A 19,531-nucleotide genomic window follows, 5' to 3' on the forward strand; every position below is an offset into this window, starting at 1 on the left:
GGTTCAACTATATCTGTCCCTGGTTGAAATTAACAAATATTGTATGTTGTTATCCTTAGCCTGCAATAGTGTTTGCAGCAATTATCTGTCTCAAGTCAAATATAAATTTCTAATATATATATATATATATATATATATATATATATATATATATATATATAGTTAGAAACAATATAAAAATTATTATAGATATAACTTGTATGATTAAAAATACTCTATGAATATATGGAAAAGTTGACAAAAGCATTCCTGTGCCACTCACATTCAGTGCAGTACAAGTACTTAAAGCAAGTCAATCCATTTTCTATTTTCTAATAAAGGTAGTATGTACAAAAAGTAGCTAACTAGAACACACCATAGATTTCATAAGATGGAGAAGTATTACCCTTATTTCCTGATTAGAAATATAGTAGATGATAATGAATTTAGCTAGTTCACTAAGGAGGTTAAAAAGGCAGTACGGTGTACAAAACATTCCGTGTTCAAGCAGGGTCGGGGAAGGGCCGCACTCCAAGGAATGAAATGTAGACAGCTTACTCTAATGCAAGTATTAGTAGCTACTTTCACGGCTTGAACCCATGACCTAAGTTTAATAAGGTGGTTAACAGGCTAATATTTGATAATAGCCGCACCACTAGAGGGCTTTGATGCAAAAATATAGAGACCAAGATCATCCTTATTGATTATTCCTTTGTCAATCCTTGATTGATAGAATTGCTCCTGAAACAAAATAACAACTATTTTAGTTAACAAATTGCATAATGTTAAGATCTAGTCATATTTTGGAGATTTTCTGTTGCGGAAGCCAAATGTATAGAGTGTGAATAAGTCACAACTACTATACCAAAAATTATGACAGCCACCAAATAATAAATAAGACAATAAAGCAATAATAAAGGGAACACCAGAATTTACGAGGTTCGGCTAATTCTGCCTACTCCTCGGACACAACCAAATATTTTATTCCACTCCAAAATACAAGTGAAATAATACTAAAGAGAGAAGATACAAATGCCTTAAACAGATGAGAAGGCAAATGAGAGGTGTGTTTCAATCCTAAACATTAGGCCTTCTTTTATAGGGGAAAAATCCCCCCAAACTTAACTCCCAACCAATGTGGGACTTTGGCATTTTGCCAAACTTCAACAAATCTCCACCTTGGCAAAATTCCACATTTTCAATTCTCTCTCAATAACAAATTTTGGTTGTGTCTTCATCTTCAATCTTCAGTGTTCAACAATGTTGATCAAATCCAAACAATGTTGAAACTTGACCGCAGTCACCACCTTTGTCAGCATATCAGCAGGATTCTCTGTAGTATGAATTTTCTTCACCGTGACTCCACCTTCTTCTATGATTTCTCGTACGAAATGATACCGAACATCAATGTGCTTCGTCCTTGCATGATAAACTTGGTTCTTCGCTAATTGAATAGCACTTTGACTATCACAAAAAATTGTGATACCTTTTTGTTCAACACCAAGCTCCTTTAGCAATCCTTGAAGCCAAATTGCCTCTTTCACAGCATCTGTAATAGCCATGTACTCTGCCTCTGTTGTAGACAAAGCAACTGTTGACTGCAAAGTAGACTTCCAACTAACTGGTGCCTTTGCAAAAGTAAACACATAACCAGTAGTTGATCTTCGTTTGTCCATATCACCCGCAAAATCTGAGTCACAATATCCAACTACAAACTGATTGTCTTCCTGCTCAAAAACTAACCCGACATCTACAGTATTATGAATATACCGTAGAATCCACTTCACAGCTTGCCAATGCTCCTTCCCTGGATTGTGCATATATCTGCTAATAACTCCAACAGCTTGTGAAATGTCAGGCCTTGTGCAAACCATTGCATACATCAAGCTACCAACAGCATTTGCGTATGGTACCTTTGACATATACTCTCGTTCAGCTTCATCCATTGGCGACATAGTAGTACTTAGCTTAAAATGGGAAGCAAGTGGAGTACTAACTGGCTTAGTCTTGTCATCTATGCCAAAACGTTGAAGTACTCTCTTCAAATATTCCTTTTGAGATAAACAGAGTTTCTTTGAACGTCTATCTCTAATTATCTCCATGCCAAGAATTTTCTTTGCCTCACCCAAATCCTTCATCTCGAACTCCTTCTTCAGTTGAATCTTCAACTTATCAATTTCTTCCGAATTCTTGGAAGCTATCAACATATCATCAACATATAGGAGAAGATATACAAAGGAACCATCTTTAAGCTTGTGCAAATACACACAATGATCGTATTTGCTTCTCTTGTACCCTTGCCGCAACATAAACTCGTCAAATCGCTTGTACCATTGTCTAGAAGATTGTTTCAATCCGTACAACGATTTTTCAAGTTTGCACACCATATTTTCTTTTCCAGCAACTTTGAATCCTTCTGGCTGAGTCATGTAGATTTCCTCCTCCAAGTTTCCATGTAAAAACGCAGTTTTTACATCCATCTGAACTAGTTCCAAATCCAATTGTGCTACCAAAGCCAACATAATTCTAATGGAGGAATGTTTTACAACTGGAGAAAACACTTCATTGTAATCAATTCCCTCCTTTTGAGCATATCCTTTGGCCACCAATCTTGCTTTGTAGCGAACATCTACTTGGTTAGGAAATCCTTCCTTCTTTGCAAATACCCATTTGCACCCAATTGCTTTCTTTCCCTTCGGGAGATTGGCCAATCTCCATGTATGATTCTGATGAAGGGACTGTATTTCATCATTCATGGCAATCCTCCACTTATCTTCTTCTGAACTTTGGACAGCGTCTTTATAAGTAGTAGGAACATCATCAGCTACAATTGAGGTTGCACAAGCAACCGTCTCTATGAGACGAACAGGTTTCGTTATTGTTCTTTTTGGCCTGCTGGTTGCTATTGATTCAAGTTGTTGTTGAGATTCCTGAGTTGGAATCTCCTCTACTGGCTCTCCTTCCAGAGGGTAATCTTCATTTGTTTCCTCCTCTGCTTCTTGTGTAGGAAAAATAAATTTTCCCTCAAACTCCACCTGCTTAGAAGCACCTTCATTTTGTTTGGTATCTTCTGTTACCTTATTTACCATAGCAAATTCATCAAAGGTAACATCTCTGCTGAATATTACTTTCTTTGTCATAGGGCACCATAAGCGATATCCTTTGACTCCAGAAGTAATTCCCATAAAAATAGCCTTCTTTGCCCTTGGATCCAATTTTGACTCCGTCACATGATAATATGCAGTTGAGCCAAACACGTGCAAAGAGTTATAATCTACAGCAGGTTTTCCGTACCATTTTTCAAATGGTGTTTTGCCATCAATAGCAGCAGATGGTAGACGATTAATGAGGTGGCATGCATATGTAATTGCCTCAGCCCAAAATTCTTTGCCCAAGCCAGCATTGGACAACATACACCGTACCTTCTCCAGCAAGGTCCGGTTCATACGTTCTGCCACTCCATTCTGTTGTGGTGTATGTCTAACAGTGAAGTGTCGGACGATGCCATCATTTTCACAGACCTTATTGAAATGATCATTTTTGTATTCACCTCCATTGTCTGTGCGAATACACTTGATCCTCCTGCCTGTTTGATTCTCCACCATCGTCTTCCATTTGAGAAAAATTCCCAGCACTTCATCTTTGTTTTTCATTGTATACACCCACACTCTTCGAGAAAAATCATCAACAAAGGTTACAAAATAGTGCTTCCCACCCAATGAAGGTGTTTTGGAAGGACCCCAAACATCAGAGTGTACATAATCCAAAATGCCTTTAGTATTATGGATCGTTGTACCAAATTTAACCCTTGTCTGTTTCCCTTTGACACAATGCTCACAAAACTCCAAGTTGCAAGCCTTTACTCCTTTTAACAATCCTTGATCTGATAGAGTTTTCAAGGATTTTCCTCCAGCATGTCCCAAGCGCATGTGCCATAGCTTGGTTGCTTCTGCCTCTTTGTCGTCACTGGATGTCACTGTCGCTGTCCCAATAACTGTACTGCCACGATAGCGGTACATATTATTATTCTTCCGATTAGCCTTCATTACCACTAGTGCACCGGAGCATACTCTCATCACTCCATTTTCTGCAATGATTTTGAACCCTTTTGATTCTAGGGCTCCCACAGAGATGAGATTCTTCTTCAAATCCGGTACATATCGAACATCTATCAATGTTCTGATCATTCCATCATGGTTCCTTAATCGTATTGAACCAATGCCATATGAGGTAAGAGGGCTGTTATCCGCTGTGTGGACGACTCCATATTCTCCTTCTTGAAATTCCACGAACCAGTCCCTGTTGGGACACATATGATAGCTACAAGCCGAGTCCATCAACCATATGTCTGAAGATGTTGATGACTCTGTTGTAACTAATGAGAAGTCTGAATCATCACAATCAGCTACATTTGAATCCATAATGGCCTTTCCATTGTTATGTTTGGCCTTATTCTTCAACTTCGGACAGTCTTTCTTCCAGTGCCCTTTTTCTCGACAAAAGGCACATTCATCTTTGCTGGGTCTGGATCTTGACTTGGATCTTCCCTTCTTTGTCCTCGTTTGATTTTGAGGACGACCCCTCACAAATAGTGTTTCTCCTTCTCCGCCCTTCTGTTTTTCTCGCTTTCTTTGTTCATAGCTGTACAAAGCCGAACAAACTTCTCTGAGAGAAACTTCGTCATTTCCATGGAGTAGAGTAGTTTCAAGGTGCTCGTACTCATCAGGAAGTGACGCCAACAACATCAAGGCCAAGTCACCATCATCATAAGTTGTATCCATATTTTGCAAATCTGTAACCAACTTATTGAAACTGGTGATATGTTCATTCATCGTGGTACCAGGAACATAGGTGAAGTGAAACAGTCTCTTCTTCATGTACAATTTATTTTGACTGTTTTTCTTCAAAAATTTATCCTCCAGTGCTTTCCATAATTTACTTGCAGAAGTTTCCTTTGTGTATGGATATTTCTGCTCTCTAGCAAGGTAGGATCGAATGGTACCGCAAGCAACACGGTTGATAATTCTCCAATCTTCTTCTCCAATAACATCTGGTTTCTTTTCTTCAATGGCCAGATCTAGCCCTTGTTGAAAAAGGACATCTAGAACCTCGCCTTGCCACATCCCAAAATGTCCGGACCCGTCAAATATTTCGACCGCAAATTTCGCATTTGACACAATTCTTGTCATAAGCGAAGATGCCAATGATGACGTATTGTTGACACTTGATGTAGATTCTTCTTGTTTATTGTCTCCCATCTTTGACACAAATATTATTTAATAGCTGACGACACAAATCAAGATTATTTCCTTTCTGGTGTGGAAGATCAGACTAAGCTGCAACCACAGAGCATACTCAGACAGAACCTTGACTCAGTTACCAAGATAAATCTTTTCTGATGTGGAAGATCAGACTATGCTGCAACCACAGAGCATACTTAGACAGTACCTTGGCTCTGATACCAATTGTTGCGGAAGCCAAATGTATAGAGTGTGAATAAGTCACAACTACTATACCAAAAATTATGACAGCCACCAAATAATAAATAAGACAATAAAGCAATAATAAAGGGAACACCAGAATTTACGAGGTTCGGCTAATTCTGCCTACTCCTCGGACACAACCAAATATTTTATTCCACTCCAAAATACAAGTGAAATAATACTAAAGAGAGAAGATACAAATGCCTTAAACAGATGAGAAGGCAAATGAGAGGTGTGTTTCAATCCTAAACATTAGGCCTTCTTTTATAGGGGAAAAATCCCCCCAAACTTAACTCCCAACCAATGTGGGACTTTGGCATTTTGCCAAACATCAACATTTTCAACCTCGAGAACAGCCTTGGAAGCAGGCACTAATGCTTACATTAGGGGAGGCTGTCTATATCACATCCCTTGAGGTGCGACCCTTTTCCGGACCCTACATGAATGCAGGATACTTTGTGTACCGGGTTGCCATTTTTCAACCTCGGGGAATAATGAAACTAACCTTCAAATTGAGTATAAACTGTGGAACAAGACTCTTTCACTAAAGCCACAGCACATCCACCCCATCCAGCTCCTGTAATCCTCGCTCCGAGAGCACCATTATCTCGACAAATCTTAACAAGCTCTTCTAATTCGGGACAACTGATAAAAAGAAAATATTCGATAAGCTTAACTTCTATATACTATCTATATTCGATAAAAAGAATTTTGAAAATAATTACAGGTAACTATCTATATAACGTAGATTAGTAACCTGGAAAATAAGATCGGGCGACCTACTATAACATGTTAAAATATATTGATAGTGTAAAATTCTTTAGATTGTCAATGTACATAGGTTAAAATCATATTTGATATATCAAAATCAGAGACACCGAGAAAATATATTTAACGTCTTGATTATGTAATTGTTATTATTTGTGTGACGATAATCATTAGTTACATGTTACAATAGCAACATTATAGTAAGAAACTAAATTAGCTGCACTCATAGAGAACACTGCAGCTGTAATGACTCTCATTCATAAGGAAACCAAGCTTTTTCAGCATGTCTTCTTCCCTGCAAATATACAAGATTGTGTTTAAAGGTTAAACTATTACATTAATCTGGACAACGACGTTAAAAAACAAGGGCGTTATGAATGGATGACTTACCTTAATTTTGAGGATACAGTGTCTGTAAAAGCATGGACACGTTTCGCTTCAGAATATACATGAGCAGCCCTCTTAAAGATGAAGCATCATCAGTCAAATGTACTGATTGATTATAAATTACACTCAACATGCAGAGAGAGGCGGATCTAAGATTTCAGTTCTATGGGTTCAGCAATAAAGTTATGGGTTCATATCCACTCTTTATTATAGTTCTAGTGATTCTTTACTAAATTTATGCTCCGCAAGAAAAGTTTTGGGTTCAGTTGAACATGGTAGTTCTATGTTGTGCATGGGAAGAAAATCCATCAATAATCTTCAACTTTCAAAGCCGCAGCAACATTGGAGGAGTTCTAGCAATGAATTTTAACAGGGAGAAGTAGAGAATTCTGCAATCATAAGTATCCTATTATCTAACCTACGTCCCAGAGGTAAAAAAAAGGGCAGCGCGGTACACGAAGCATCCCGATTCACGCAAGGTCCGAGGAAGGGTCGTCCAAGAGATAAGTGCATAGAAAATGGAAAATTAGAATCATTTAAACGAACATATAAACACCTGATGCAATTTGTAATACTTGGCCGCTCTAAGCACGTCCAAAGAAGTAGAAGAATTGGCAAAGATAGTTTCCAACTTTTCTTGTGTGATTTTCTCAATATCTTCGGCTGCATATGGTTCCTCATGCAAAAATTCCTATAGCAGCAACAGAACATGTTAAAGCTTACTGTAAAACAAGCGAAAGATCATGCAAACAATTGTTTTATATGGTAAACTACAATGATTTTCCTCCAAGATTGAATTAAAACTGAATATCCTGCTATTCACGACTAAGTTTCTCCGACATGGCAGTTTAGGTGCCACACCCGTATCGACACGACACTAGTATAGGTGTTGGTATGGGATATAATTTTGGGTACTTTGACCAGGACAGGCGGAAAAGTTCGAGACAAAATACAATTCGATTCCCGAAATAAGAACCAAAAATAGGGAAAATTTGAAGAAAATAGCATACCTTATTTAGGAAATCAATCCATTAGTTATCTACAACTTGACAATAAAAAAGAAATCCACACTTTACAAGTTATACGTAAGTACTTCACATAATTTAGAGATATTTTTATATTTTTTTGAATTATTTAGCCGGATCCCCGCACCCATATCCGTACTAGGATCCGTATCCTCGAATCTTAGAATTTACATCTCGAAGGATCCGAGCTCTAGATCCGCACCTGTGTCGGACACCCACACCCCTGTCCGAGCAACTTAGATTCATGATCATTCGCATCAACAGACATACAACCCGAGACAAGCATCCTAACAAATGGGAGTAAGGATACTAGACTTGAAAAACAACGAAATCAAGATAGATAGATTGACCTGAGTGGAGACGAAATTTATACCTTCACGGCGAGGACAGGATCAGAAGATTCAAGTGTACCAGCAAATGATACACACAATCTGAAAGTGTTTTTACATTACAGATTGCCTCTTGAGGTTCCATTCCCAGCTTTATGCCCAACACAATCTGTAAAAGATCAAACGGCCGCCATTAAGGGGGGAAAAGCAGCAAATTGAGAACGAGTTAATCTATTAGGCATATTCCGACGAGTTTAACTTTTATCCACTGATAGTGTAAATAGATTTTTACACTATCAAGTTACCTGAAAAGGATAATTATAGGCAACCATTCATAATAAGTCGGAATAAATTAACCTGCTACAACATGTTAACATAAACTAAACAGGTATTTTTACCGTCAGTGTATATAAGTTATATCCTATATCATCTTCTTGAGGCGAAGATCTATTGGAAACAACCTTTCTATCCTCCGGGTAGGGGTAAGGTCCGCGTACACACTATCCTCCCCATACCCCACCTGTGGGATTATATTGTGTTGTTGTTGTTGTTGTATTCTACTATTTGTCAAATCGTAGCATATTGCTTTCAAATTGTTGCATCAATACATTTTTGAAAGCCAACTTTCAAATGTCATAACAACCAGTAGTAAACAGATAAGTAGAACTACGTGTTGCGAGACACGTTGATCATTTGTGCTCGAAGACGCTGCAATTATGACAGCAAGGATGAATAAACTTACTGCAGCTAGACGACATTCAACAACCCGATTATTGTAGTTAACTGCAGCATCTGCAGTAACTGCTTTTTGTGATTCGGCTAAAGAATGGGCTATTACAAAAGATCCACCAGCAGGTAGTTGTACATCCGTTGCACGAATAGGATTGAAATCAATCAGCTCAGCAGTTCCAGATTGCGCCATAACAGATATGGCCTGCAAAAGGATTAACTGGCTTTCAGCATAAAGATACACATATGACTAAAGGATCAAAATGTAGAGTTTGAAAACAATACCTGATCCATTCCACCAGATTGTGTGCCGATATGCCTTTCACATTCACAAGTAAGTTGTGCAATTTCTTTCTGCACGAAAAAGCAAAATTGTCACTTTTCTATCCGTCGCCTTAAGGAAAGATTATCTCCTTTAGAAGAATTTTCTAAGAGGAAAAGGAACATGTCTAATCAAATGCTCAGGTTGGATACAGCATTTCAATTCTGCGGTCGTATAATATAGCAGTAAATGTTGTTTGTTGTTTCCTGTATAGTACTTCTTATCTGGTATAAATATGAAATGATGGAAGATCAAGTTTTAACTTTTCCACTCTTAGATATATATTATCCTCTTTATCAGCTACATACAGCAGTAACATACGTAAATATAAATGATATAACTGAAACAAAAATTAATTCGAGCTCACTGAATTTACAGTGTTTCCTTAAGGAATTTAATCCCCTCCTAGTACCCAAGGTTATGGATTATTTACTCCCAAGATAGAACGAATTACACACTGGTGTAGCGGTACTTCAAACCCCAGTATTTCAGCGAACGCAAAGTTCGGCAGCAAATCACACTTACAGTTGCTTTGTTTGTAGTTTTAAAAAAATGCAGAACAAGGGAGAACTCATAAGTCGAATGAAAATTCTGAGAGGAAGGAATGCAATGTATAGCCGATGTTGAATTCTTACTGAAGAGGATATCAGATTGCAATTCGTTTTTCCAGTGTATACACAGTGTATACCGAGTGTAGTTTGAATGTATACAAAGTGTATATCAATTATATACAGAGTGTATATCAAAGGTATACTGAGTGTTTCGAGTGTTTTTTTCCGGTGTGTTCTTCTTTCTCTACAACTTCTGCTCTATTTATAGCAGTCATGTGAGAGAAATCTGCCCCCTCCATGGTGGAACAAGCATTAGGATATCATGGAGGAAGCACTTACACGGTGGAATGAACACTTGCTTGGTGGGAGGAGCACTTGGCCATGGTGGGAGGTGCACTAGGCATCTTGTTGCTTTCTTGGTGCAACACAATACACGGATTGAAAAACATCTGTTACAAACACGGATTATATCACGTTAATATTCACTATTAACAAATAAATTTGATCCAAATAATTAATCAATCGATCGATCATTTGATCAAATCCAAATCCAAATCCAAATCCAAATCCCATTTCCCATTCACTCTCATTTTAAGACTATTTCATCTTAAACAAAAACTCAACAATCCAAAACTCAACAGTAAATACATAACGGAGAAGAAATTAGATTCACAATATTCATGTTATAGCAATTTAGAAGATGGTTATACATTACCTTGGGAAGGTTAACACCTAATGCAGCCATTATAGCAATAGTCGAAGAGCAAACAAGTTTTGCAGAGCTTGATAGACCAGAACCTACATCGACAAAATTAAATCCATGACAAAAGAAGGGTAGTCCGGTTCACTAAGCTCCCGCTACACGCGGGGTCCGGGGAAGGGCCGGACCACAAGGGTCTATTGTACACAGCCTTACCCTACATTTCTGCAAGAGGCTGTTTCCACGACTTGAACCCGTGACCTCACTATATTTGAAATATGACAAAGAACTGACTGGTACACAGACATTGATCTAAGATAGCAAAGCATATACCTGTCGGAACTGTACCATCAACAACAATATCAAGTCCGACTGGTTCACCAACATCGATTCCTTTCAATTTGACATACTCATAGAAACCCTTGTACCTGTACAACATTGCTTATCATCTTACCATGACAAAAGTTATGAAAAGGATTCATTTTTTGGATAATTCAAACTTCAGGCAGTCCTTATCAGTTATCACCCAAGAGTTTATGCAATGTATGAGTACTAAAACAAGAAAACTTAGTGTCCATCAATATGCTTCGATCTAAAACAACCGTAAAATCATGTAACAAGAAAAACCAATAGAAAGTAAATACTTACCCGCAAATGACATAATGACCCCATTTGTGGTTTTTCACATCAATGTCCTGCAAATATGGAAGTAAAAAATATTTAAAATGCTAGGAAAAAGGTAATGAAAATTCTCAAGATCCATCAAACTCCATAACTTTTTCCGTTTCTTTCATTTTCCGCCCTCCGAAATGAATCAAGAAACTCCCATCTCCGCCACCCCAACATATTTTATTGAACTCTTCACATATGAAAATGTATCACCAACTGGAATTCAAGACAGAATGCATAAATAAGGGCAGCCCGATGCATTAAGTTCCCGTTAGGTGCGGGTCCGGGGAAGGTCAGACCACAAGAGTCTATCGTACGCAGCATTACCCTGCATTTCTGTAAGAGGCTGTTTCCACGGCTCGAACCCGTAACCTTCTGGTCACATGACAACAACTTTACCAAAATACGCCAAGACGAAATTCCAGATAGAATGCAAATATTTAAAATAAAGAGCAACCAATACTATGCTTCTATTACCAGTTGTAGTAACAATAATAACAACAACTACACCTCAGCGCCAAACAAGTTAGATCGACTATATGAACCCTCACTTCTCCATTTAAGCTCAACTCATGCCACCATCAAACCAAATAAATAAATGAATAAAAAATAACAATATGATCATCAATAATGTACTACCTGCAGTGGATCAGCAGGGTAAGTGCACAGAGAATATTTGTCACTATTTACATTTGCAATTCGAAGAAGCTTCTCAGACTCATTACTATCGCACTTCCGTATAGCAACAATCGTATCTTGTCGAATCGCCATCGGCAATACAGAATACCCCTCATAGTCAATGTGTTCTCCAATCAAATTCACTCTTCCTACATATTTAACCATAAAGACATCAACATGAAAGTTTAAATGCAAAGTTTTCAAATGAATAAAAAGTTTAAGATGTTAAAAATCAATTAGAATAAAACATCATATTAGAAGGGGGGAAAAAGTATAATGAACTAGAATTCTTAGTGTCAACCAATTTCTATGTGAAAAAATGTGTGTGAATAGACATAACAACGTATATGCCTTAATCCCAAGCAAGTTCCGTATATAAATTATCATTATCCATGTCGCTCCATTTAATCTCATGTCACTCAAAATATATACTATAAGATAAAATCAAAAATAAGAAAAATATTGCTACAGAAGTTCTATATGCTTTTAGTAGCATATAAGAAACTCTTAAGAAGCAATAAACGTAAAGTAAACATATTAACATGACTAAAACTTAATCTCAATTAATTGAAATCACATCAAGTTTAAAATTAATTTGACTTATATGATATGCCGGTGTGTGTCACATAAATAAAAACATAGGACTATACATCCCGTAACGGAGCCAGAAATTTTATCAAGGGATTAAAAAAACATAAAAATATCACTCTTGAGATATGAAACTTGCCAGAACCAGGAATTCGATATGGAGATTAAAAAAATATAATAATGTCAACCTATATTAAGGGAATTCAATCTATAGGTCATGGGTTCGAGCTGTTGAAGCAGCCTAATAGGCTGTCTCTTGAATGGAAGAAATCCCACATCGGTGAAGTACTAATTAAATTGGTACTTCACCCTATAAAAGGAGGCCTAATGTTTAGGATTTAAACACACCTCTCATTTGCCTTCTTATCTTCTTAAGGCATTTGTATCTTCTCTCTTTAGTATTATTTCACTTGTATTTTTGGAGTGGAATAAAATATTGGTTGTGTCCGAGGAGTAGGCAAAATTAGCCGAACCTCGTAAATTCTGGTGTTCCTTTTATTGTTGCTTTATTGTCTTATTTATTATTTGGTGGCTGTCATAATTTTTGGTATAGTAGTTGTGACTTATTCACACTATATACATTTGGCTTCCGCAACAATTGGTATCAGAGCCAAGGTACTGTCTAAGTATGCTCTGTGGTTGCAGCATAGTCTGATCTTCCACATCAGAAAAGATTTATCTTGGTAACTGAGTCAAGGTTCTGTCTGAGTATGCTCTGTGGTTGCAGCTTAGTCTGATCTTCCACACCAGAAAGGAAATAATCTTGATTTGTGTCGTCAGCTATTAAATAATATTTGTGTCAAAGATGGGAGACAATAAACAAGAAGAATCTACATCAAGTGTCAACAATACGTCATCATTGGCATCTTCGCTTATGACAAGAATTGTGTCAAATGCGAAATTTGCGGTAGAAATTTTTGACGGGTCCGGACATTTTGGGATGTGGCAAGGCGAGGTTCTAGATGTCCTTTTTCAACAAGGGCTAGATCTGGCCATTGAAGAAAAAAGACCAGATGTTATTGGAGAAGAAGATTGGAGAATTATCAACCGTGTTGCTTGCGGTACCATTCGATCCTACCTTGTTAGAGAGCAGAAATATCCATACACAAAGGAAACTTCTGCAAGTAAATTATGGAAAGCACTGGAGGATAAATTTTTGAAGAAAAATAGTCAAAATAAATTGTACATGAAGAAGAGACGGTTTCGCTTCACCTATGTTCCTGGTACCACAATGAACGAACATATCACCAGTTTCAATAAGTTGGTCACAAATTTGCAAAATATGGATGCAACTTTTGATGATGGTGACTTGGCCTTGATGTTATTGGGGTCACTTCCTGATGAGTACGAGTATCTTGAAACTACTCTACTCCATGGAAATGACGAAATTTCTCTCAGAGAAGTTTGTTCAGCTTTGTACAGCTATGAACAAAGAAAGCGAGAAAAACAGAAGGGCGGAGAAGGAGAAGCACTGTTTGTGAGGGGTCGTCCTCAAAATCAAACGAGGACAAAGAAGGGAAGATCCAAGTCAAGATCCAGACCCAGCAAAGATGAATGTGCCTTTTGTCGAGAAAAAGGGCACTGGAAGAAAGACTGTCCGAAGTTGAAGAATAAGGCCAAACATAACAATGGAAAGGCCATTATGGATTCAAATGTAGCTGATTGTGATGATTCAGACTTCTCATTAGTTACAACAGAGTCATCAACATCATCAGACATATGGTTGATGGACTCGGCTTGTAGCTATCATATGTGTCCCAACAGGGACTGGTTCATGGAATTTCAAGAAGGAGAATATGGAGTCATCCACACAGCGGATAACAGCCCTCTTACCTCATATGGCATTGGTTCAATACGATTAAGGAACCATGATGGAATGATCAGAACATTAACAGATGTTCGATATGTACCGGATTTGAAGAAGAATCTCATCTCTGTGGGAGCCCTAGAATCAAAAGGGTTCAAAATCATTGCAGAAAATGGAGTGATGAGAGTATGCTCCGGTGCACTAGTGGTAATGAAGGCTAATCGGAAGAATAATAATATGTACCGCTATCGTGGCAGTACAGTTATTGGGACAGCGACAGTAACATCCAGTGACGACAAAGAGGCAGAAGCAACCAAGCTATGGCACATGCGCTTGGGACATGCTGGAGGAAAATCCTTGAAAACTCTATCAGATCAAGGATTGTTAAAAGGAGTAAAGGCTTGCAACTTGGAGTTTTGTGAGCATTGTGTCAAAGGGAAACAGACAAGGGTTAAATTTGGTACAGCGATCCATAATACTAAAGGCATTTTGGATTATGTACACTCTGATGTTTGGGGTCCTTCCAAAACACCTTCATTGGGTGGGAAGCACTATTTTGTAACCTTTGTTGATGATTTTTCTCGAAGAGTGTGGGTGTATACAATGAAAAACAAAGATGAAGTGCTGGGAATTTTTCTCAAATGGAAGACGATGGTGGAGAATCAAACAGGCAGGAGGATCAAGTGTATTCGCACAGACAATGGAGGTGAATACAAAAATGATCATTTCAATAAGGTCTGTGAAAATGATGGCATCGTCCGACACTTCACTGTTAGACATACACCACAACAGAATGGAGTGGCAGAACGTATGAACCGGACCTTGCTGGAGAAGGTACGGTGTATGTTGTCCAATGCTGGCTTGGGCAAAGAATTTTGGGCTGAGGCAATTACATATGCATGTCACCTCATTAATCGTCTACCATCTGCTGCTATTGATGGCAAGACACCATTTGAAAAATGGTATGGAAAGCCTGCTGTAGATTATGACTCTTTGCACGTGTTTGGCTCAACTGCATATTATCATGTGACAGAGTCAAAATTGGATCCAAGGGCAAAGAAGGCTATTTTTATGGGAATTACTTCTGGAGTCAAAGGATATCGCTTATGGTGTCCTATGACAAAGAAAGTAATATTCAGCAGGGATGTTACCTTTGATGAATCTGCTATGGTAAATAAGGTAACAGAAGATACCAAACAAAATGAAGGTGCTTCTAAGCAGGTGGAGTTTGAGGGAAAATTTATTTTTCCTACACAAGAAGCAGAGGAGGAAACAAATGAAGATTACCCTCTGGAAGGAGAGCCAGTAGAGGAGATTCCAACTCAGGAACCTCAACAACAACTTGAATCAATAGCAACCAGCAGGCCAAAAAGAACAATAACGAAACTTGTTCGTCTCATAGAGACGGTTGCTTGTGCAACCTCAATTGTAGCTGATGATGTTCCTACCACTTATAAAGACGCAGTCCAAAGTTCAGAAGAAGATAAGTGGTGGATTGCCATGAATGATGAAATACAGTCCCTTTATCAGAATCATACATGAAGATTGGTCAATCTCCCGAAGGGAAAGAAAGCAATTGGGTGCAAATGGGTATTTGCAAAGAAGGAAGGATTTCCTAACCAAGTAGATGCTCGCTACAAAGCAAGATTGGTGGCCAAAGGATATGCTCAAAAGGAGGGAATTGATTACAATGAAGTGTTTTCTCCAGTTGTAAAACATTCCTCTATTAGAATTATGTTGGTTTTGGTAGCACAGTTAAATTTGGAACTAGTTCAGATGGATGTAAAAACTGCGTTTTTACATGGAATCTTGGAGGAGGAAATCTACATGACTCAGCCAGAAGGATTCAAAGTTGTTGGAAAAGAAAATATGGTGTGCAAACTTGAAAAATCATTGTACGGATTGAAACAATCTTCTAGACAATGGTACAAGCGATTTGACGAGTTTATGTTGCGGCAAGGGTACAAGAGAAGAAAATACGATCATTGTGTGTATTTGCGCAAGCTTAAAGATGGTTCCTTTGTATATCTTCTCCTATATGTTGATAGCTTCCAAGAATTCGGAAGAAATTGATAAGTTGAAGATTCAACTGAAGAAGGAGTTCGAGATGAAGGATTTGGGTGAGGCAAAGAAAATTCTTGGCATGGAGATAATAAGAGATAGACGTTCAAAGAAACTCTGTTTATCTCAGAAAGAATATTTGAAAAGAGTACTACAACGTTTTGGCATAGATGAAAAGACTAAGCCAGTTAGTACTCCACTTGCTCCCCATTTTAAGATAAGTAATACTATGTCGCCAAAGGATGAAGCTGAATGAGAGTATATGTCAAAGGTACCATACGCAAATATTGTTAGTAGCTTGATATATGCAATGGTCTGTACGAGACCTGACATTTCACAAGATGTTGGAGTTATTAGCAGATATATGCATAATCCAGGAAAGGAGCATTGGCAAGCTGTGAAGTGAATTCTACGATATATTCATAATATTGTAGATGTTGGGTTAGTTTTTGAGCAGGAAGGCAATCAGTCTGTAGTTGGATATTGTGACTCAGATTTTGCGGGTGATCTGGACAAACGAAGATCAACTATTGGTTATGTGTTTACTTTTGCAAAAGCACCAGTTAGTTGGAAGTCTACTTTGCAGTCAACAGTTGCTTTGTCTACAACAGAGGCAGAGTACATGCTATTACAGAGGCTGTGAAGGAGGCAATTTGGCTTCAAGGGTTGCCAAAGGAGCTTGGTGTTAAACAAAAAAATATCACAATTTTTTGTGATAGTCAAAGTGCTATTCAATTAGCGAAGAACCAAGTTTATCATGCAAGGACGAAGCACATTGATGTTCGATATCATTTCGTACGAGAAATCATAGAAGAAGGTGGAGTCACGGTGAAGAAAATTCATATTACAGAGAATCCTGCTGATATACTGACAAAAGTGGTAACTGCGGTCAAGTTTCAACATTGTTTGGATTTGATCAACATTGTTGAACACTGAAGATTGAAGATGAAGACACAACTAAAATTTTGTTATTGAGAGAAAATTGAAGATGTGAAATTTTGCCAAGGTGGAGATTTGTTGAATGGCAGAAATCCCACATCGGTGAAGTACCAATTTTGGTTGGTACTTCACCCTATAAAAGGAGGCCTAATGTTTAGGATTTAAACACACCTCTCATTTGCCTTCTTATCTTCTTAAGGCATTTGTATATTCTCTCTTTAGTATTATTTCACTTGTATTTTTGGAGTGGAATAAAATATTGGTTGTGTCCGAGGAGTAGGCAAAATTAGCCAAACCTCGTAAATTTTGGTGTTCCTTTTATTGTTGCTTTATTGTCTTATTTATTATTTGGTGACTGTCATAAATTTTGGTATAGTAGTTGTGACTTATTCACACTATATACATTTGGCTTCCGCAACACTGTTTACATCACATCCTTTGAATGTGACCCTTCTCCGGATTCTGCATGAATACAGGATGCTTTATGCATCGTGCTGTCCTTTTATATATAACTAACATAAAAAGCAAAATTTTTGAATGTTTGAATTAACCTGGGGATCGAGCGTAAATATCAGGAGATTGGCCAAAGAAGTCAATGAACTTGGACTTCAAATTCTTGAACCGAATTTCAGCTTCTTTGAGTAGTGATTCACTGCCATAAACAGGCACCAGTGTAGAGTAAATTGGAACTGGTAATTCTTCATGTTTGACCAGTGAAACTTCTCCCATTGTAATAATACGTTTCTATAAATCTTTTTGTATAAGACTAAGAGGGTGTTTGGCTAAGGTTATAAGCTGGTCAAATTGGCTTATAAGTACTTTTTGGCTTATCTATGCGTTTGGTAAAATTAAAAGTGCTTATAAGTTAAGTGCTTATAAGCCAAAAATAAGTCAAAAGCCATAAGTTGGTCTCCCCCAACTTATCAAATTTTAGCTTATAAGCACTTTAGGTTTGACCAAAATATTTATTATTCTATCCCTAAAATACTTATTTTTAAAACAAAACTCTTTGTACACTCAGTTCTTGCTTATTATTAATTTCAGCACTTTTATCCAAGCACGTAACTGCTTATTTTTTAAATCAGCTTTAGCAATTAAAAATAATTTTCAGCACTTAATATTTATCAGCTACTCTAAATCAGCTAAGCCAAACGGGCTTTAGTGAATATAGGAATATATAAAAGGTGACAAGAGTAAGAATATAAGGTAGTTCTTTGGATTGAGATAAAATAAACTGAATCTGGAATACGAAAGATTATGGATATATTTTGTAGATGACTCCATATTTTCTAGGACTAATCCTTTTACCTCGCCAAATTTATCTAACTTTTATTAACTTTTTTTTTTTAACAAAGTTAAATGAGATAAGGAGAAATCCAACGGAATAAGCAGTATATTGGGTGTCACAACCTCGGTTCACTCTTCGTGAATCATCGTGATGGCACCTAGTCTTCTGCGACTAAGTAAGCCTAAATTGCGGAAGATAAACCAAGTGCGGAATAAAAACAAATTAAAACAGAATGAAGAATGATAAAACAGTATTTAAAAGTGTCGCTCAGCATAACAATATTTAACGCTCAAACCAATACATACTTCCAAAACCCGGAAATCCATGAATCACAAGCTAAGAATCACTACACAGTACTGTAACTCTAGAACATCTAACAAGGAAAACAAATATAGAAGGGCAAATGTTTAAAAGCTAGAATAGAAAGGGACTCCTCGGTTTGCGGACGCGGCAGATATACCTCGAAGTCGCTGGAGCAGTCGCCTCGCCTCAAGGGTGATAGGACTGAGTCGTAGTACCTGGATCTGCACATGAAAAACATGCGCAGAAGGGGCATGAGTACACCACAACGGTACTTAGTAAGTGTAGACATGTGATTTTTGACCCTCCCCAAGATATTACATATTTTAGTATTTAAATATTTAGTTTAGGCCTAATATCGCTATTTCAATTAGCTGTGACTCTTTTACTTCATTTGTCACAAAATAAAAATTACAAAAAAAAATATTTTCTTTTTTTAGGTAATTGATATTTTATCCTGTTACTTTCAATTTATTTACCTTTCATAAAATTTAAAAATACAAAAATAATTTTATTTGTTACCTCAATGTGTAACTTTAGTATTTTTGCATTATAATTATTTACTTAACTAGCATGAATTAGTAATAGTTGTATTTTTAATTTGTTCTTTTCTAAGAACAAAAACCAAATTAATTTTAAGATGACATGGTTTTGGTTTTAAAATCAAAAGAAGGTCCAAGAGACGGTCATTCTTAGACAAAAGTTGGCCCAAAAATTTGGTCAAGCCTAATTTCTTTCTTCTCTAACCCATAAGCTCATACCCCCAACTAAAGACCCTTTGATCTCACTTTTAAAAAAAAAACTAAAAAAAAAATCCCTACCCAAAAAAGAAGAGACCAACCGCAGAACTCAGAGGACACTCATGGCTGTCTTCTTCTTCTTCGTCATCTAGACACTACAACAAAAAACCCTAGAACCCCATTTTCCA

The 19,531-nt window shown here is 37.4% G+C and overlaps 1 pseudogene; it reads right to left on the minus strand.

Annotated features, from left to right (window-relative positions):
• Positions 1-609: 609 nt before the first annotated feature.
• LOC104241698 (galactokinase-like) lies at positions 610-17,744 on the minus strand (annotated as a pseudogene).
• Positions 17,745-19,531: the final 1,787 nt, after the last annotated feature.

The sequence above is a fragment of the Nicotiana sylvestris genome, chromosome 5 (genome assembly GCF_000393655.2).
Source record: "Nicotiana sylvestris chromosome 5, ASM39365v2, whole genome shotgun sequence".
NCBI lineage: Eukaryota > Viridiplantae > Streptophyta > Magnoliopsida > Solanales > Solanaceae > Nicotiana > Nicotiana sylvestris.